Genomic DNA, 17,381 nt, shown 5'->3' on the forward strand with positions numbered 1-17,381 from the left:
AAAAATAATTAAGAATTTTTAATGTTTTAATATAAATATTTTACATTCCAATTTTCTTCATTTAGAAGAAAATGGTCTTTGTATTCTTAAATAGATATTTCTATATAGATCTGTATATACAGTTTAGCTATTGTATATAAATGAATAAAAATGTATATTAGTGACTTTAATGTGTATGGTATAGTATCACAATAGATGATAGATTCTAGACTACCCCTCAGAAAAATTAAGAAAATAGTGCCATCCTGCCTCAACTGCTATATAGATAACAAAAACGTTTTATTAAAACTTTAGAATTAAAAACTCTTTCACAGGCACATCAGTGGACAAACATTATGTAATATGGCACATTACATTCCACAATATGAAATATGAGTACTGTGAAGTGCCATATTACATACTGTTTGTCCACTGATGTGCCTGTTAAAGAGTTTTTAATTTTAAAGTTTTAATAAAAAGCATTAACATTCCAATGTTCTTCATTTAGGAGAAATGCTCTTTTTATTCCAAAATAGATATTTCTATATATATTTATATATCTTTATATATGGTATAAAAAAAAAATATTATATATTGGTGACTCCATTGTGTATGGTATAGTATCACAGTAGGAAAATAAACTGATGCACAAACTGATTATTTAGTTACTTCCACAATCCCAGACTGCACCTCAAAATAAAAAAGAAGCAAATAGTGCAATCCTGTTGATATTAATGAGGTATAAAAATTCCTTTATGTCATTACTCACTAGGGGTTTTGAGCTTTAAGCAAGCTTAATTGTTTCACAGCAGTGTCATGATTTTCCCATAACCAGCCAGTTTAAACTTGAACTCTAAAGGCAATGTGAAGGAACAATTTGGTATTGAAAGGTACTGTTATATCAGATTGATACTGGATGTCAAATACAACTAAAATCAATATGAGGCCAGTTACGTGTGAGCGAAAAGAGGTGTATCACGTCTGTCTACACACATTGGGTGTAGCGTTCATATTAAAAGTTGAAAGTAAACACAATAGCTTGAGCACAATTGAAGTTAACTCTCGTCGGAATAGTGCGTCCCCAGAGATCTGGTTGCCTGTTTCTTAAACAAAAAAAGTGTCACAAAACACATTAAAGATATATTACAAAGTACAGTTACACTCATTATAACATTATCTAATAAAAATGATTTAAAAAAAAAAAATTGCTCAAAAAGGGCTTAAAGATATGAGGTCTCAGGTATTAGAAAAAAAGGCAGGAAAAGTGCTATATATATATATATATATACATATATATATATATATATATATATATATATATATAGTATATTCATGTATGTATATATATATATATATATATAATCATCTATCTATATATATATATATATATATATTGGTATAGATATCTATTTTATCAAAAAACATCATATATGTAGAAATATGTATTTATGAATAAATAGAACATATTCTGATATATGAAGACCATTAGAATGGGAAATATTCATATTTTCAAACCGGGTTAGTGCACTTGAGAATATGTGATCAGGTTTGTGAGCGAGTAGGGTGTTAGTTTTTTCTTCATTGGCTTCTATGGGGGAATATCTTAACGTGGGAGCGATATTCTAAGTTTGGCTTTTTTCACTCATCAGGTTAGTGCACAAGTGAAAACATTTTCTTTCAACTTGTAATACAAATGCTACCCAACACGCGAAGAGTTAGCGTGCGAGCGGGAGCGTTAAATACCGCTCCACTTGTAATCTGCCCCATAGCATTCTATTGACATCTACCATAAATCCATAGAAATATAACAAAACCTCCATAACATGCAATCATAGCAGGGATTTGAAATTTAACAGACATTGAGGCCTATTTATCAAATGTCTGTCTAACCTGATCCGACAGTGTGGATCAGGTCCGAGAGACATCGCTGAATGCGGAGAGCAATACGCTCTCCGTATCCAGCATTGCGGTGCAACACTGCCCCCTGCAGACACCATCAGGGGGGTGTCAATCAACCCGATCGTACTTGATCGGGTTGAATTGTCACGATCTCTGTCCGCCTCATCAGAGCAGACGGACAGGGTTATGGAGCAGCGGTCTTTAGACTGAAGACTCGCCAGAAACACGGGCCCTCAAGCTCCATTCGGAGCTTGATAAATGGGCCTCTATATATCTGCTTATGTTATTTTTTTTTACAACTTTATGTGACCATTTGGATTCCTATGTTAAGGATACTGTTAAGGATACTACTTATCTACTTTAGAAATTGGATGATGTTAATATAAATGAGGACCATCTTCCCTGTATTTGAACATTGCATATAATCTATGCATTAAGGCTATTAGCCATTATTTAGTGCAAGAATTATAGGAGTTAAACACTTACTGAATATATGGGAAAAAAGTATATATATGGGAAAAAAGTAATAAAAAAAATATATATATATATATATACACACAAATACACATATCTATTAGGGCATAGTTATTAGTTCTGGACAAATTGTATTCAGATTAAGGAAACTACCATAGAAACCAGGCATACCCCTAGTTTACCTTATCTCTGTATTGGAATTTTTATAAGAGATTACATTTATCATTCTGACTATGGGGAAAATCTGTTTGTTTGTTTGTTTTTTATGGCCATTTCATTGATGACCTTTTGTTTATTTGGACGTGTGATAATAGTTCTGTTTAATTATTTGTTAATCATTAGTTTCTAATGCTATGGGTTTACATTTGTCACTATGTATTGTCATTTCCTCTATTTTATTTGACTCTCTCTAAAGCTAGCAGTGGAACAATTGTGTTCTAATATTTTAAAGGGATACTAAACCCAAATTTTTTCTTTCATGAATCAGATAGAGCATGCAATTTTAAGCAACTTTCTCATTTGCTCCTATTAACACATTTTCTTTGTTCTCTTGTTGTCTTTATTTTAAATCACAGTAATGTAAGGTTAGGATCCGGCCTATTTTTGCTTCAGCACCTGGGTAGTGCTTGCTGATTGGTTTGCTACATTTAGCCACCAATCAGCAAGCGCTACCCAGGTGCTGAACCAAAAATGGGACGGATCTTAAGCTTACAGTCTAGCTTTTTAAAATCAAGATAGCATGTGAACGAGGAAAAATTGATAATAGGAGTGAATTAGAAAGTTGCTTAAAATTGCATGCTGTACCTGAATTATGAAATACAAAATTTGGGTTTAGTATCTCTTTAATCCAATGGATAGCAATAATATTTTACAGAGTACATTAGTAATCATTATACACCATAGAAAGTCAATGTAACGTATGGACCACCTAGAAGAATTTGTTGAAACTAGCACTTTAGTCGACTATGAGGAGCAAAGTTTTATTTTAAAGAAAAGATTTCTTGAAAAAGGTTACCCTGTTTCTTTAGTAGATATCTAGTAGCAAGATCTGTGGATAGAAGGTTTCTTATTAATAAGCCTTCCGACAAGAGAAAGGTCAAATCTAAATGTTCATCAGGTAGAAATAGTAATTTATTTTTCACTACACATGCTAACAAGAACATACAGAAAGTTTTAAATAAACATTGGTCTATTTTGAAAGACATTTGGCTAGATTTCAAGCGACATGCTAACTTTCGTGTGCGAACAATATTATAATATTGTGTTGGGTTAATTTGCATGCGTATTACAAGTTGAAAGTAAACAAGTTCACTCAAGTGCAATTGAATTTAATGCATCTAGTTAGCGCAACTGAAGACCTTGCGTAAAGTGTTAGGGCTAAAATAAAAGTTGCACCAAATACAACATAAATACATTAAAATTTACATAAACACTGATAAAAATGATTCATATAAATAGTAATAACATATTTTCATAAGGGTCCATAGTTATATGGCCATGTATTTGACTGCAAAGGGCTATAATATATATATATATATATATATATATACATACACATAAATGTTATTTTTAATTTAAATAATATTTCTATATATATCTATATATACCTATACCTATATATCTATTCCCATAGGTATATAGGTATAGATAATACAACTTTTTTTTATCATAAACACAAGTAACTTCTATATCTTGGCCTATATACTAGACATTACCAATTAAGATACTCCTCCCCCAGAGGAGGCGTGGACACACCTATAAAATGATCACCTGACTACCTATCACCATTCCTAGGCCTAGATTTGGAGTTTGGCGTTAGCCGTGAAAACCAGCGTTAGAGGCTCCTAACGCTGGTTTTAGGCTAACTCTGGTATTTGGAGTCACTCAAAAAAGGGACTAACGCTCACTTTTCAGCCGCGACTTTTCCATACCGCAGATCCCCTTACGTCAATTGCGTATCCTATCTTTTCAATGGGATTTTTCTAACTCCGGAATTAAGGTAGGAATATTCTGATTGGCTGATTCCATCGGAACAGCCAATAGAATGCGAGCTCAATCTGATTGGCTGATTGGATCAGCCAATCGGATTGAACTTGATTCTGATTGGCTGATTCCATCAGCCAATCAGAATATTCCTACCTTAGTTCCGATTGGCTGATAGAATCCTATCAGCCAATCGGAATTCGAGGGACGCCATCTTGGATGACGTCATTTAAAGGAACCGTCATTCGTCGTTCAGTCGTCGGCCAGGATGGATGTTCCGCGTCGGAGGTCTTCAGGATGCTGCCGCTCCGCTCCAGATGGATGTCGATAGAAGATGCCGCCTGGATGAAGACTTCAATCGGATGGAAGATCTCTTCTGCCCCGCTTGGATGAAGACTTCAATCGGATGGAAGACCTCTTCTGCCCCGCTTGGATGAAGACTTCTACCGGATCATGGACCTCTTCAGCCCCCCGCTTGGGCTTGGATCAGGACATCGGAGGAGTTCTTCAGGACGGATCGGTGAACCTGGTATGGTGAAGATAAGGTAGGAAGATCTTCAGGGGCTTAGTGTTAGGTTTATTTAAGGGGGGTTTGGGTTAGATTAGGGGTATGTGGGTGGTGGGTTGTAATGTTGGGGGGGGTATTGTATGTTTTTTTTTCTGGCAAAAGAGCTGAACTTCTTGGGGCATGCCCCGCAAAGGGCCTTGTTCAGGGCTGGTAAGGTAAAAGGGCTTTTAACTTTAGTAATTTAGAATAGGGTAGGGCATTTTTTATTTTGGGGGGCTTTGTTGTTTTATTAGGGGGCTTAGAGTAGGTGTAATTAGTTTAAAATTGTTGCAATATTTTTCTTATGTTTGTAGATATATTTTTTTTTTGTAACTTAGTTCTTTTTATTTTTTGTACTTTAGTTAGTTTATTTCATTGTAGTTATTTGTAGATATTGTATTTAATTAATGTATTGATAGTGTAGTGTTAGGTTTAATTGTAGGTATTTTATTTAATTAATTTAATGATAGTATAGTGTTAGGTTTAATTGTAACTTAAGTTAGGATTTATTTTACAGGTAATTTTGTAATTATTTTAACTAGGTAACTATTAAATAGTTCTTAACTATTTAATAGCTATTGTACCTGGTTAAAATAATTACAAAGTTGCCTGTAAAATAAATATTAATCCTAAAATAGCTACAATGTAATTATAATTTATATTGTAGCTATATTAGGGTTTATTTTACAGGTAAGTATTTAGCTTTAAATAGGAATAATTTATTTAATAAGAGTTAATTAATTTCGTTAGATTAAAATTATATTTGAGCTCCGGTCGGCAGATTAGGGGTTAATAATTGAAGTTAGGTGTCGGCGATGTTAGGGAGGGCAGATTAGGGGTTAATACTATTTATTATAGGGTTAGTGAGGTGGATTAGGGGTTAATAACTTTATTATAGTAGCGCTCAGGTCCACTCGGCAGATTAGGGGTTAATAAGTGTAGGCAGGTGGAGGCGACGTTGTGGGGGGCAGATTAGGGGTTAATAAATATAATATAGGGGTCGGCGGTGTTAGGGGCAGCAGATTAGGGGTACATAGGGATAATGTAAGTAGCGGCGGTTTACGGAGCGGCAGATTAGGGGTTAATAATGAAATGCAGGGGTCAGCAATAGTGTGGGCGGCAGAATAGGGGTTAATAAGTGTAAGGTTAGGGGTGTTTAGACTCGGGTACAAGTTAGAGTGTTAGGTGCAGACTTAGGAAGTGTTTCCACATAGCAAACAATGGGGCTGCGTTAGGAGCTGAACGCGGCTTTTTTGCAGGTGTTAGGGTTTTTTTCAGCTCAAACAGCCCCATTGTTTTCTATGGGGGAATCGTGGGGGAACGTTTTTGAGGCTGGCCGCTTGCGTAAGCAACTCTGGTATCGAGAGTTGAAGCTGCGTTAAAAATGCTCTACGCTCCTTTTTTTGGAGCCTAACGCAGCCTTTATGTGGACTCTCAATACCAGAGTTATTTTTATGGTGCGGCCAGAAAAAAGCCGGTGTTAGCTACGCGGGTCCTTACCGACAAAACTCTAAATCTAGGCCTAATTCTGTCCACTATAGAATGGAAGAATTAGGGATGGGAACTTTGTAAGTATTGTCTATGATATAGGCCAAGATATAGAGATTACTTGTGTTTATGATGTCAATTTCATATTATCTTGGCCTTCCTAGACAAATACTTACTAAATGAGATGAATACAAAGCAGTGCAAAATACATAGGGTCAGAAAGAAAAGAAAAAAAAAAAACTTAAAAAGACAAGATAAGTAAAAGCAAGAAAATTAGGAATTCTCTCTGGAACAACACAACTAAAAACTTTGTGCAAAATAAATTGAAGGAAACTGAAGGACAGAAAAGACAGGAAGAGATATCTAAGCCACAGACAGAAAATGTTAAACCTCCTCCAAAAAGGCCAAAATGTATGTATATATATATATATATATATATATATATATATATATATATATAAATATAATATATATTTCTATATATGTTTATATATATATATATATATATATATATATATATATGCATAACCACTAATAAAACTCTGAAATCATTGAAAAAATTGGAAAGGTCCTAGTGCAGCTAAAATGGTACCCATAGAAACACTCACTCTAGAGAAATAAATTATGAGCCCAAAGCAATATCACCAAATTATATGAATGTTCCTGAAAAAAAAAAGAAACCCCTGATTCCATCAGGCAAAGGTCCTATCTGTCAAGTCTAGGGTGACAGAGAAGAAACCCATTCACCCCTCCAGAGAAAAAAAGGGGTGCTGGAAAGTAGCTGAAGAAGCAAGCAAACTAATGATCTAAATGAGATGCCATAGAAGCATATAAAGATTCTGTAGCCTAAATACTATATAATGAAAGAGACTCATTTCCAGTCAACATTCAACTTGAAAAAGAGTTATCTTGTAGTTCTTAATAATCACACACTGTGTCGAATATAAACAGGTGTTAGATACTAAAATTCACAAAAAAATGCAGCCATTGTCCTGTAAACCAGAATAGTGTTGGTTGTCAAGTTTCAAATTACCCTAATCAAAAACCCATAATAAAAACCTACACCAAGTTTAAGCATAATTCTAAGTCAGGATAACAGACTGAAGAACCTAGGTAATTGCAAAAACTAACCAATAAAACAGCTCCCAACTAAAACCTTCTCGAATTTTGACTTGAGAAGCAGCTAGCCTGAATCTAATAGTTAAAATGAATGTCAAGTTAACACGGAAGCCTCATGGCATCGTACAGACTTTTAAAAATTAGCCTGAGTTTAATTCATGAAATGTTTGATATTTATTTATTTGCTTACATTTTTACCAATCTGCCGATAAGCGCATCTCTCCCACCCGCCATATTGTCTAATTGATTGATAGCTGACGTTTCTTCAAACAACTAATCCTTGTTTCCACCAGGCCGTGACGTTTATGCAAAGGGACTGAACACCTCAGGGAGGGGAAACAAGGATTAGTTGTTTGAAGAAACGTCAGCTATCAATCAATTAGCAATATGGCAGGTGAGAGGAATGCACTTATCGGCGGATCTGTAAAAATGTAAGAAAATAAATAAATATCAAACATTTCATGAATTAAACTCAGGCTAATTTTTAAAAGTCTATACAATGCCGTGAGTCATCCATGTTAGTTTGACATTCACTTTAAAGCCACAGATTTTGACTAAAGGCTTTTCACTATATATTCCCTGAAACACAAATAATGGAGGCTGTCTCTAACAATGATTGCAGGCTTGCCAATTAAAACATAAATAAGTAAAGCACTGTGTAAATCAGATCACAAAACTAAAAATAGCAGGAATAAAAACTCGTTATTGTATGCAATGAGAAATAAGTACTCCACATAAGTAAAAAAAAACTCCTGGCAGTATTCTATAATGGGCAATAGTTGAATACCCTTGTCCTGCAGTAATCTGATTGTAAACTGACATATCTCTAGTCTACTGCTTGGGTCCGCTGGAGAAGAAAGTTACAAAACGAGAGCTAAGTTCTAAAAGAGCAAAACCTACTTCTCTGAATATAATATAAAAACATCTAAAAAGTAAAAAAGAACACTCAGTTCATTACTGAACGGTCCATACACATCTTCTTCCTTAGTACTGGGGCTGGAAACAAAAGGCCTGAGACGAGATGAGAGAATTCTGCAAATAAAAACAGAATTTTCAAAGTTAAAAATAAGCATTAACAAAATCAGTTTCCTAATGTCTGAGCTACAATACCCCTGTTAACAGGTTATAAATAACCATAAATTGAGTCATGCAATAGCCATAAAATAGCTTAAATGAAAAAACATGACTTTTGAAAGATCTGCAAAGAATAAAAAGTTATAATACCATAAACTTCAGGGGAATGCTATAACAAGCTTTGGCCAGACCTCAATAACCAAATAACACAGATACAATAAAACATTGCTTCCTGCAGCAACAAATACCTTATATAAAAGCTATATCATACACTAATTGTTTAGAAAAGAAAGTGCTGCTGAGATCTGAGACCCTCCTATTCACTAGACAGGTGTTAAAACAAAAACCTTTACTTTGACTGAATAAAATGCTGCCAAACTGAAAAGTAAAATAACAATCTATTATTTATGTTACCTTTAAAAAGATGCTATTTTAAACTCTTCTGTTTCATATACTAGATAAAAGTACCTGAAAGTCATTTTAAACTTTATTCAAATGGCATAATTTTGATGGCAATATTCAGGCCCGGCGCTTGCATAAGGCAGACTAGGCAGTCGTCTTCGAGCGCCCCAGCAGGGGGGCGCAAAGTTAGAGCGGCATTGGTATTTTTTAGCCAATTTATTATTATTTTAGCAGAGCAGCTGAGCGCAAACAGCAGAGCGATAGGGCCACAGTACATCCTTGTTCCTTTTACCCACGGCAAGTAGAAGAACAGAAAATCCATGCTTTAAAGTTTCTAATCTTCTTCAATGTGGTGTTAGCAAACTGAAAATTGTGTCCCCTCCCCTTTCAGAGATCTGCTACATTTTTTTCCCGGTGTTCTAACACTGGTTGTTGTGGGATCAGGGCATCTTAGAGCTGTAGTCGAAGAGAAGAGTTCCTGACTGAAGACAGTTTCACCAGGTTTTTTTGCAGACGAGATGATCACCATAGCCTGTACACAACATTGCCAGGCGATATGTAAGTCTGCCCTCTTACCTACGTTCAACAACATTTTATGACTGGCTGCTTGAGTATTTCATAAATTCTTCTTTTACTAATGTGTGCAAAGAAATATTTGCCTGTCCCCACAAGGTGCTATGCAAATGTCTATATTTTTAGAGGGGCTCCAGTTTTGGTCTTACATCTATTTCCTGTTTAGCATTTCATCCACATATAATCCCTATATACAAGTTACAATAGTCAAGACCCAAGAGAGGTCTGGTTTAACGATAAAGGGGTCTAAAATGATGATAATTGTGATTACATGCTTTTAACTACCAAAAGTTCTAAGATACTAAGGCCTAGATTTGGAGTTTGGCAGTAGCCGTGAAAACCAGCGTTAGAGGCTCCTAACGCTGGTTTTAGGCTACCGCCGGTATTTGGAGTCAGTCAAAAAAGGGACTTTTCCATACCGCAGATCCCCTTACGTCAATTGCGTATCCTATCTTTTCAATGGGATCTTTCTAACTCCGGTATTTAGAGTTGTGTCTGAAGTGAGCGTTAGAAATCTAACGACAAAACTCCAGCCGCAGAAAAAAGTCAGTAGTTAAGAGCTTTCTGGGCTAACGCCGGTTCATAAAGCTCTTAACTACTGTACTCTAAAGTACACTAACACCCATAAACTACCTATGTACCCCTAAACTGAGGCCCCCCCACATCGCCGACACTCGAATACATTTTTTTAACCCCTAATCTGCCGACCGCCACCTACGTTCTACTTATGTACCCCTAATCTGCTGCCCGTAACACCGCCGACCCCTATATTATATTTATTAACCCCTAATCTGCCCCCCACAACGTCGCAGCCAGCTACCTACAATAATTAACCCCTAATCAGCCGACCGCAAAGAGCCGCCACCTATATTATAGCTATGTACCCCTAATCTGCTGCCCCTAACACCGCCGACCCCTATATTATATTTATTAACCCCTAATCTGCCGACTGGAGCTCACCGCTATTCTAATAAATGTATTAACCCCTAAAGCTAAGTCTAACCCTAACACTAACACCCCCCTAAATTAAATATAATTTTAATCTAACGAAATTAATTAACTCTTATTAAATAAATTATTCCTATTTAAAGCTAAATACTTACCTGTAAAATAAATCCTAATAATAATAAATTATAATTATATTATATCTATTTTAGGATTAATATTTATTTTACAGGTAACTTTGTATTTATTTTAACCAGGTACAATAGCTATTAAATAGTTAAGAACTATTTAATAGCTAAAATAGTTAAAATAATTACAAATTTACCTATAAAATAAATCCTAACCTAAGTTACAATTAAACCTAACACTACACTATCAATAAATAAATTAAATAAAATACCTATAATTATCTACAATTAAACCAGCCGAGCCAAATTCTTCATCCAAGCGGAGCAAGAAGAGGTCCTCCATCCGGTAGAAGTCTTCATCCAAGCGGGGCAGAAGAGGTCTTCCATCCGATTGAAGTCTTCATCCAAGCGGAATCTTCTATCGTCATCCATCCGGAGCGGAGCGGCAGCATCCTGAAGACCTCCGACGCGGAACATCCATCTGGCCGACGACTGAACGATGAATGACGGTTCCTTTAAATGATGTCATCCAAGATGGCATCCCTCGAATTCCGATTGGCTGATAGGATTCTATCAGCCAATCGGAATTAAGGTAGGAATATTCTGATTGGCTGATGGAATCAGCCAATCAGAATCAAGTTCAATCCGATTGGCTGATCCAATCAGCCAATCAGATTGAGCTCGCATTCTATTGGCTGTTCCGATGGAATCAGCCAATCAGAATATTCCTACCTTAATTCCGGAGTTAGAAAAATCCCATTGAAAAGATAGGATACGCAATTGACGTAAGGGGATCTGCGGTATGGAAAAGTCGCGGCTGAAAAGTGAGCATTAGACCCTTTTTTGAGTGACTCCAAATACCAGAGTTAGCTTAAAACCAGCGATAGGAGCCTCTAACGCTGGTTTTCACGGCTAACGCCAAACTCCAAATCTAGGCCTATCAGAATCAAGTTCAATCCGATTGGCTGATCCAATCAGCCAATCAGATTGAGCTCGCATTCTATTGGCTGATCGGAACAGCCAATAGAATGCGAGCTCAATCTGATTGGCTGATTGGATTATTTTAACTATTTTAGCTATTAAATAGTTCTTAACCTGGTTAAAATAAATACAAAGTTACCTGTAAAATAAATATTAATCCTAAAATAGCTATAATATCATTATAATTTATATTGTAGCTATATTAGGATTTATTTTACAGGTAAGTATTTAGCTTTAAATAGGAATAATTTATTTAATAAGAGTTAATTAATTTCGTTAGATTAAAATTATTTAACTTAGGGGGGTGTTAGTGTTAGGGTTAGACTTAGCTTTAGGGGTTAATAAATTTATTAGAATAGCGGTGAGCTCCAGTCGGCAGATTAGGGGTTAATAATTGAAGTTAGGTGTCGGCGATGTTAGGGAGGGCAGATTAGGGGTTAATACTATTTATTATAGGGTTAGTGAGGCGGATTAGGGGTTAATAACTTTATTATAATAGCGGGCGGTCCGGTCGGCAGATTAGGGGTTAATAAGTGTAGGCAGGTGGAGGCGACATTGTGGGGGGCAGATTAGGGGTTAATAAATATAATATAGGGGTCGGTGGTGTTAGGGGCAGCAGATTAGGGGTACATAGGGATAATGTAAGTAGCGGCGGATTAGGGGTTAAAAATAATATGCAGGGGTCAGCGATAGCCGGGGCGGCAGAATAGGGGTTAATAAGTGTAAGGTTAGGGGTGTTTAGACTCGGGGTACATGTTAGGGTGTTAGGTGCAGATGTAGGAAGTGTTTCCCCATAGCAAACAATGGGGCTGCGTTAGGAGCTGAACGCGGCTTTTTTGTAGGTGTTAGGTTTTTTTTCAGCTCAAACAGCCGCATTGTTTCCTATGGGGGAATCGTGCACGAGCACGTTTTTGAGGCTGGCCGCGTCCGTAAGCAACTCTGGTATCGAGAGTTGAAGTTGCGTTAAATATGCTCTACGCTCCTTTTTTGGAGCCTAACGCAGCCATTCTGTGGACTCTCAATACCAGAGTTATTTTGAAGGTGCGGCCAGAAAAAAGCCAGCGGGTCTTTACCGACAAAACTCTAAATTTTTGATTGTCACTTTTTGCATATTTTTGCTCATTATTTTCTGATAGATACATTTTTTATATATATTTTCGATTTGTTTATTTTTCACTATTTTTCCAAATTATCTTTCACAATTTTCACATTTTTTGGATTTTTATTTTTTTTAAATTTTCAATCATTTGGATATTGGAGACTTATTCATTACACATTATTTTGGAAACTTCCTTGGGACACTGATTAGTAACCTATATCTAGACATTTCAGGTAACTATTTTTATCCATTGTTTAACCAGCATTATATCTGTTCATGTTCATCTTCATGGATCCATGATTTTTTTTTATATTAATATATGTTTTTAGATATATGATTGCCGGATATTGTATTATCCAATATAAGTTTTTGCATAATATTGTTTGCATATTACATCAGACTGTTTTGCATATATCACCTAGCCTTTTTCTTAGGCGCTCTTTATTTCTCCTCTCTCTCTCTCTCTCTCTCTCTCTCTCTCTCTCTCTCTCTCTCTCTCTGTATATATATATATATATATATATATATATATATATATATATATATTTGTTAATGAATTATACAATGAGTTATTTTCTCTATATTTTGTGCGTAGTGGAGCATTTTAAACTCACCTTTTACCTCCCCCTAATTTTAAATGTTGTTGTATTTTGCCCGAAATCAACTTCACCCATCAGTGATTCAAACCTTCTCCCAGCTGATGAGTGGCAATAACCACAAAACAGTCTGTCCTGGGATGGTTATGAATCACTGCACTAACCCTAGCTAAGCTTATAAGCTGTGTGAACAGCGATGCTTTGGCGTTAAGGGAATCTGCTGAAAAGCAGACTTGAAGTAAAAAGGTGTGTCATTGTGAACCTAATTTGCATATCTTACCGAGAATCATTTGCTGCATTGGAAACAATGTAATTCAGAGGTTTTCTGTGGAAAAAACAAGCCTTCTGGTCTGTCTAGATTTGTTAATGAACTATACAATGAGTTATTCTCTCTCTCTCTCTCTCTCTCTCTCTCTCTCTCTCTCTCTCTCTATATATATATATATATATATATATATATATATATATATATATATATATATATATGAACAAAAAGCAATATATAAATGTGCTTAAATCACAATATAAGGAATAATAAAATACAAAAACAAATGTGATGTTCACAAAAAAGTATAAAAGTCCCAGGTTATCATGGTGGTAATGCTCAGCAGGTGAACCTCAGGGAAAAAAAGAAGAAACACATATAGTGAAGTTCTGTGGTTATGTAAAATTTTACAGCAGAACCTAGAAAGGCACTCACATTGTCTAGAGCTTCAAAATCAAGCTCTAGATATATAGGCAGTAGCACAGGAAGCTCCTAATAGGAGGCAAGGCAAAGAAGGATATTCCAGCTCCAAAAGATGAATCAGAAGTGGTTAAAAAGTATAACAAATTTATTGAAAACAAGTCACAAGGCATATACAATGAGACTGTCCCAATCATAGACTACTACAAGCAAAAGACTGTGTGCATCACAATGTCTAATGATTGCTCTGCTAGTCCGGTAAGGAACACAGCTCCACCCCTTTTGTGACATCACTACTCCAGTGTGTGTATATATATATATATATATATATATATATATACACACACACACACACACACATACACACAAAATATATATATATAATTTTGTATGTGTATGTATATATATATATATATATATATATATATATATATATATATATATATACACACAAGCAGTGTGAATGCACTCTCACCGGAAGAACACAACTGCCAGGTTGCTCTTAGTAATACAAAGTCTAAGATCAAAATAAAGCACTCTCTGGTCTTCAGTCAACAGTGAATCAAAATAAGGTTTTATTTAAATGTGACATTTTGGGGTAAACAAACCCCTTCCTCTGACAAACAAACTAAGTGCAAACATAACTTATAAAGCCCTGCTAAGCCCTCCTCCATCAGTCTGCCAATTGTAAAGCAGCGTGTGCAAAACAAGCATGTGTAAACTGACAGCTAATTAGCTGAACAAAAAGATTTTACAACGTTAAAGTCGACGAATCAGTGGCTTTATAGACTGTGCCCCCAGAGTAACCAAATTGAAAATAAATATATATAAACAAAAAATATAAAACATATGAATCTGACCGTCATGCTCGTGTTACCATTGGTGGGCTGAAACACACCCTTCCATGACGTGACTGTTTACAAAGCAAGAGAACGTATTTCAAAATAAATAAAGAAGCCAAGGATCACATCCTCATCACCTTTCTTGCTCAGTACTGACTAACTTAATGTTACATAAATATTCCATAGTCGCAGAGCAGATAAATAGATGCATTTGACCAAAACGAACCGATCTCGGCCATCAACGGAGACACCCACCATACTTAACAGGTAGTCAAGAAGACGCATAAGCAAAAACACATGGACCAAAAAAGGGGCGTGGTAATGCCCTATCAACAACACCAATAGTCAATGCACCGCATCTAGAAAATAATAATAAACAATACATCACATGGTGTTGCCTCATACTGTTAACCATAACCAAGGTATTAAGATTATACAAGAAAACGGCAAGTGGAATACCTCACCAAATGTATCCACCTGGGAAACTTGTTCAATAAAAAAACAATACACCGGAGATATATATATATGTTGGAGACAATCTACATAACAGTAGCTATGAACATAGGTCAAAGTCCTTATCACCTGATCAAAATAAAATAAAACAAATACAAAATTAAACAAAACTTACTGCGCAGTGGTATATTCATATACCCTTATCATAGAGTGACTGAATAAATCGCTACAACCAAGACAGGTCAATCTCAGACTTCAAAAGAAACGCCCCCTAAGCATAATTGATAGTGAAAGAGACGTATTGGCGAGGACACCCAGACCAAGCAAAAGAGAAGACACAGAAGGGGCGTGGTACACCCTAGAAGTAATACCAATAGACAATGAGCTGCATAAAAGTAAACAATACACCACATGGTGCCGCCTCATGGTATTAACCGTACCATGGCACCTACCCTATAAACACTATATGGGAAATCCAAGATACAAATTGGCAGCAAAAGTGGAGCACTCAAATCATCCGAATAGAAAAAACTAAAATAATCTACCATAGATAGATGTATGCAGGAGACCATATCAATACAGAAGGAGAAAGAAACAAAAATAAAACTACCGTGGTGCACTACATGATCTATAGTACCTAAAAAATATCAAAACAGGGGCTAAAAAGACACCATCCAAAAGACACTAAATCCAAAAATATGTGAAGACTAAACACCAGAACCAGAACACCAACAAGGGCCTAAAGTCAGCATTAAATAGAGCAACCATCATAAGGCAAGAACAGTACATCAAAGGAAGCTTAAAACAAACAATTTTTAGATTATTTTTTTTAGAAATTTAGAAATTTACCAACCATATATCAATAGATCTGGACTCTCATTGACAAGAGTGTTTAGCTTCCAGAAAGTGGAGTGCCACCGGTTGATCAGCCTTTCCAGTTTGAAGTGCTTGGCGAATCATCGAATGGTGGTTTGCCCTCCTGGTGCGTGCATCATCACAGGTTTTGCCAGTATAGAACTTGCCGCATGGGCAATGTAATAAGTAGATGGTATGTGTGGTAGTGCAAGTCAGAAATGTGTTTATCTGATATTCTATTTTCTTGTTGGAATGAAGAACCAGGCAGCAAACTGTTGCACGTAACGCAGCTTGTGTACCAAAACCAGTCCTTCTTCTTCTTTCTCTGCCATGTCCAGGATGTGTCTTCTACTGGTATATCAGTTTTCACAAGAAGGTCCCTCAGTTTGTGTCCTCTCTTGAACGCCACCCTAGGGTGAAAGGTAAATTGGCATCGGATTGAATGAGTTTCCATTCATCACGGATAGCCCTGATGATCCAATTCTTATCTGGCATGTAGGATGTAACAAAAGTTATTTGTTGTTGTTGATCATCTTGATTGGTAGGTTCAGTTGTCATAAATGCACTCTGTTTACTCTTCTGGAGTTGTATCGGTTTATATCCTCTTTGGTCTGAGGGACCTTCTTGTGAAAACTGATATACCAGTAGAAGACACATCCTGGACATGGCTGAGAAAGAAGAAGGGCTGCTTTCAGTGCACAAGCTGTGTTACGTGCAATACAGGGAGTGCAGAATTATTAGGCAAATGAGTATTTTGACCACATCATCCTCTTTATGCATGTTGTCTTACTCCAAGCTGTATAGGCTCGAAAGCCTACTACCAATTAAGCATATTAGGTGATGTGCATCTCTGTAATGAGAAGGGGTGTGGTCTAATGACATCAACACCCTATATCAGGTGTGCATAATTATTAGGCAACTTCCTTTCCTTTGGCAAAATGGGTCAAAAGAAGGACTTGACAGGCTCAGAAAAGTAAAAAATAGTGAGATATCTTGCAGAGGGATGCAGCACTCTTAAAATTGCAAAGCTTCTGAAGCGTGATCATCGAACAATCAAGCGTTTCATTCAAAATAGTCAACAGGGTCACAAGAAGCGTGTGGAAAAACCAAGGCGCAAAGTAACTGCCCATGAACTGAGAAAAGTCAAGCGTGCAGCTGCCAAGATGCCACTTTCCACAAGTTTGGCCATATTTCAGAGCTGCAACATCACTGGAGTGCCCAAAAGCACAAGGTGTGCAATACTCAGAGACATGGCCAAG

This window comes from Bombina bombina, chromosome 5 (assembly GCF_027579735.1).
Source record: "Bombina bombina isolate aBomBom1 chromosome 5, aBomBom1.pri, whole genome shotgun sequence".
Lineage (NCBI taxonomy): Eukaryota > Metazoa > Chordata > Amphibia > Anura > Bombinatoridae > Bombina > Bombina bombina.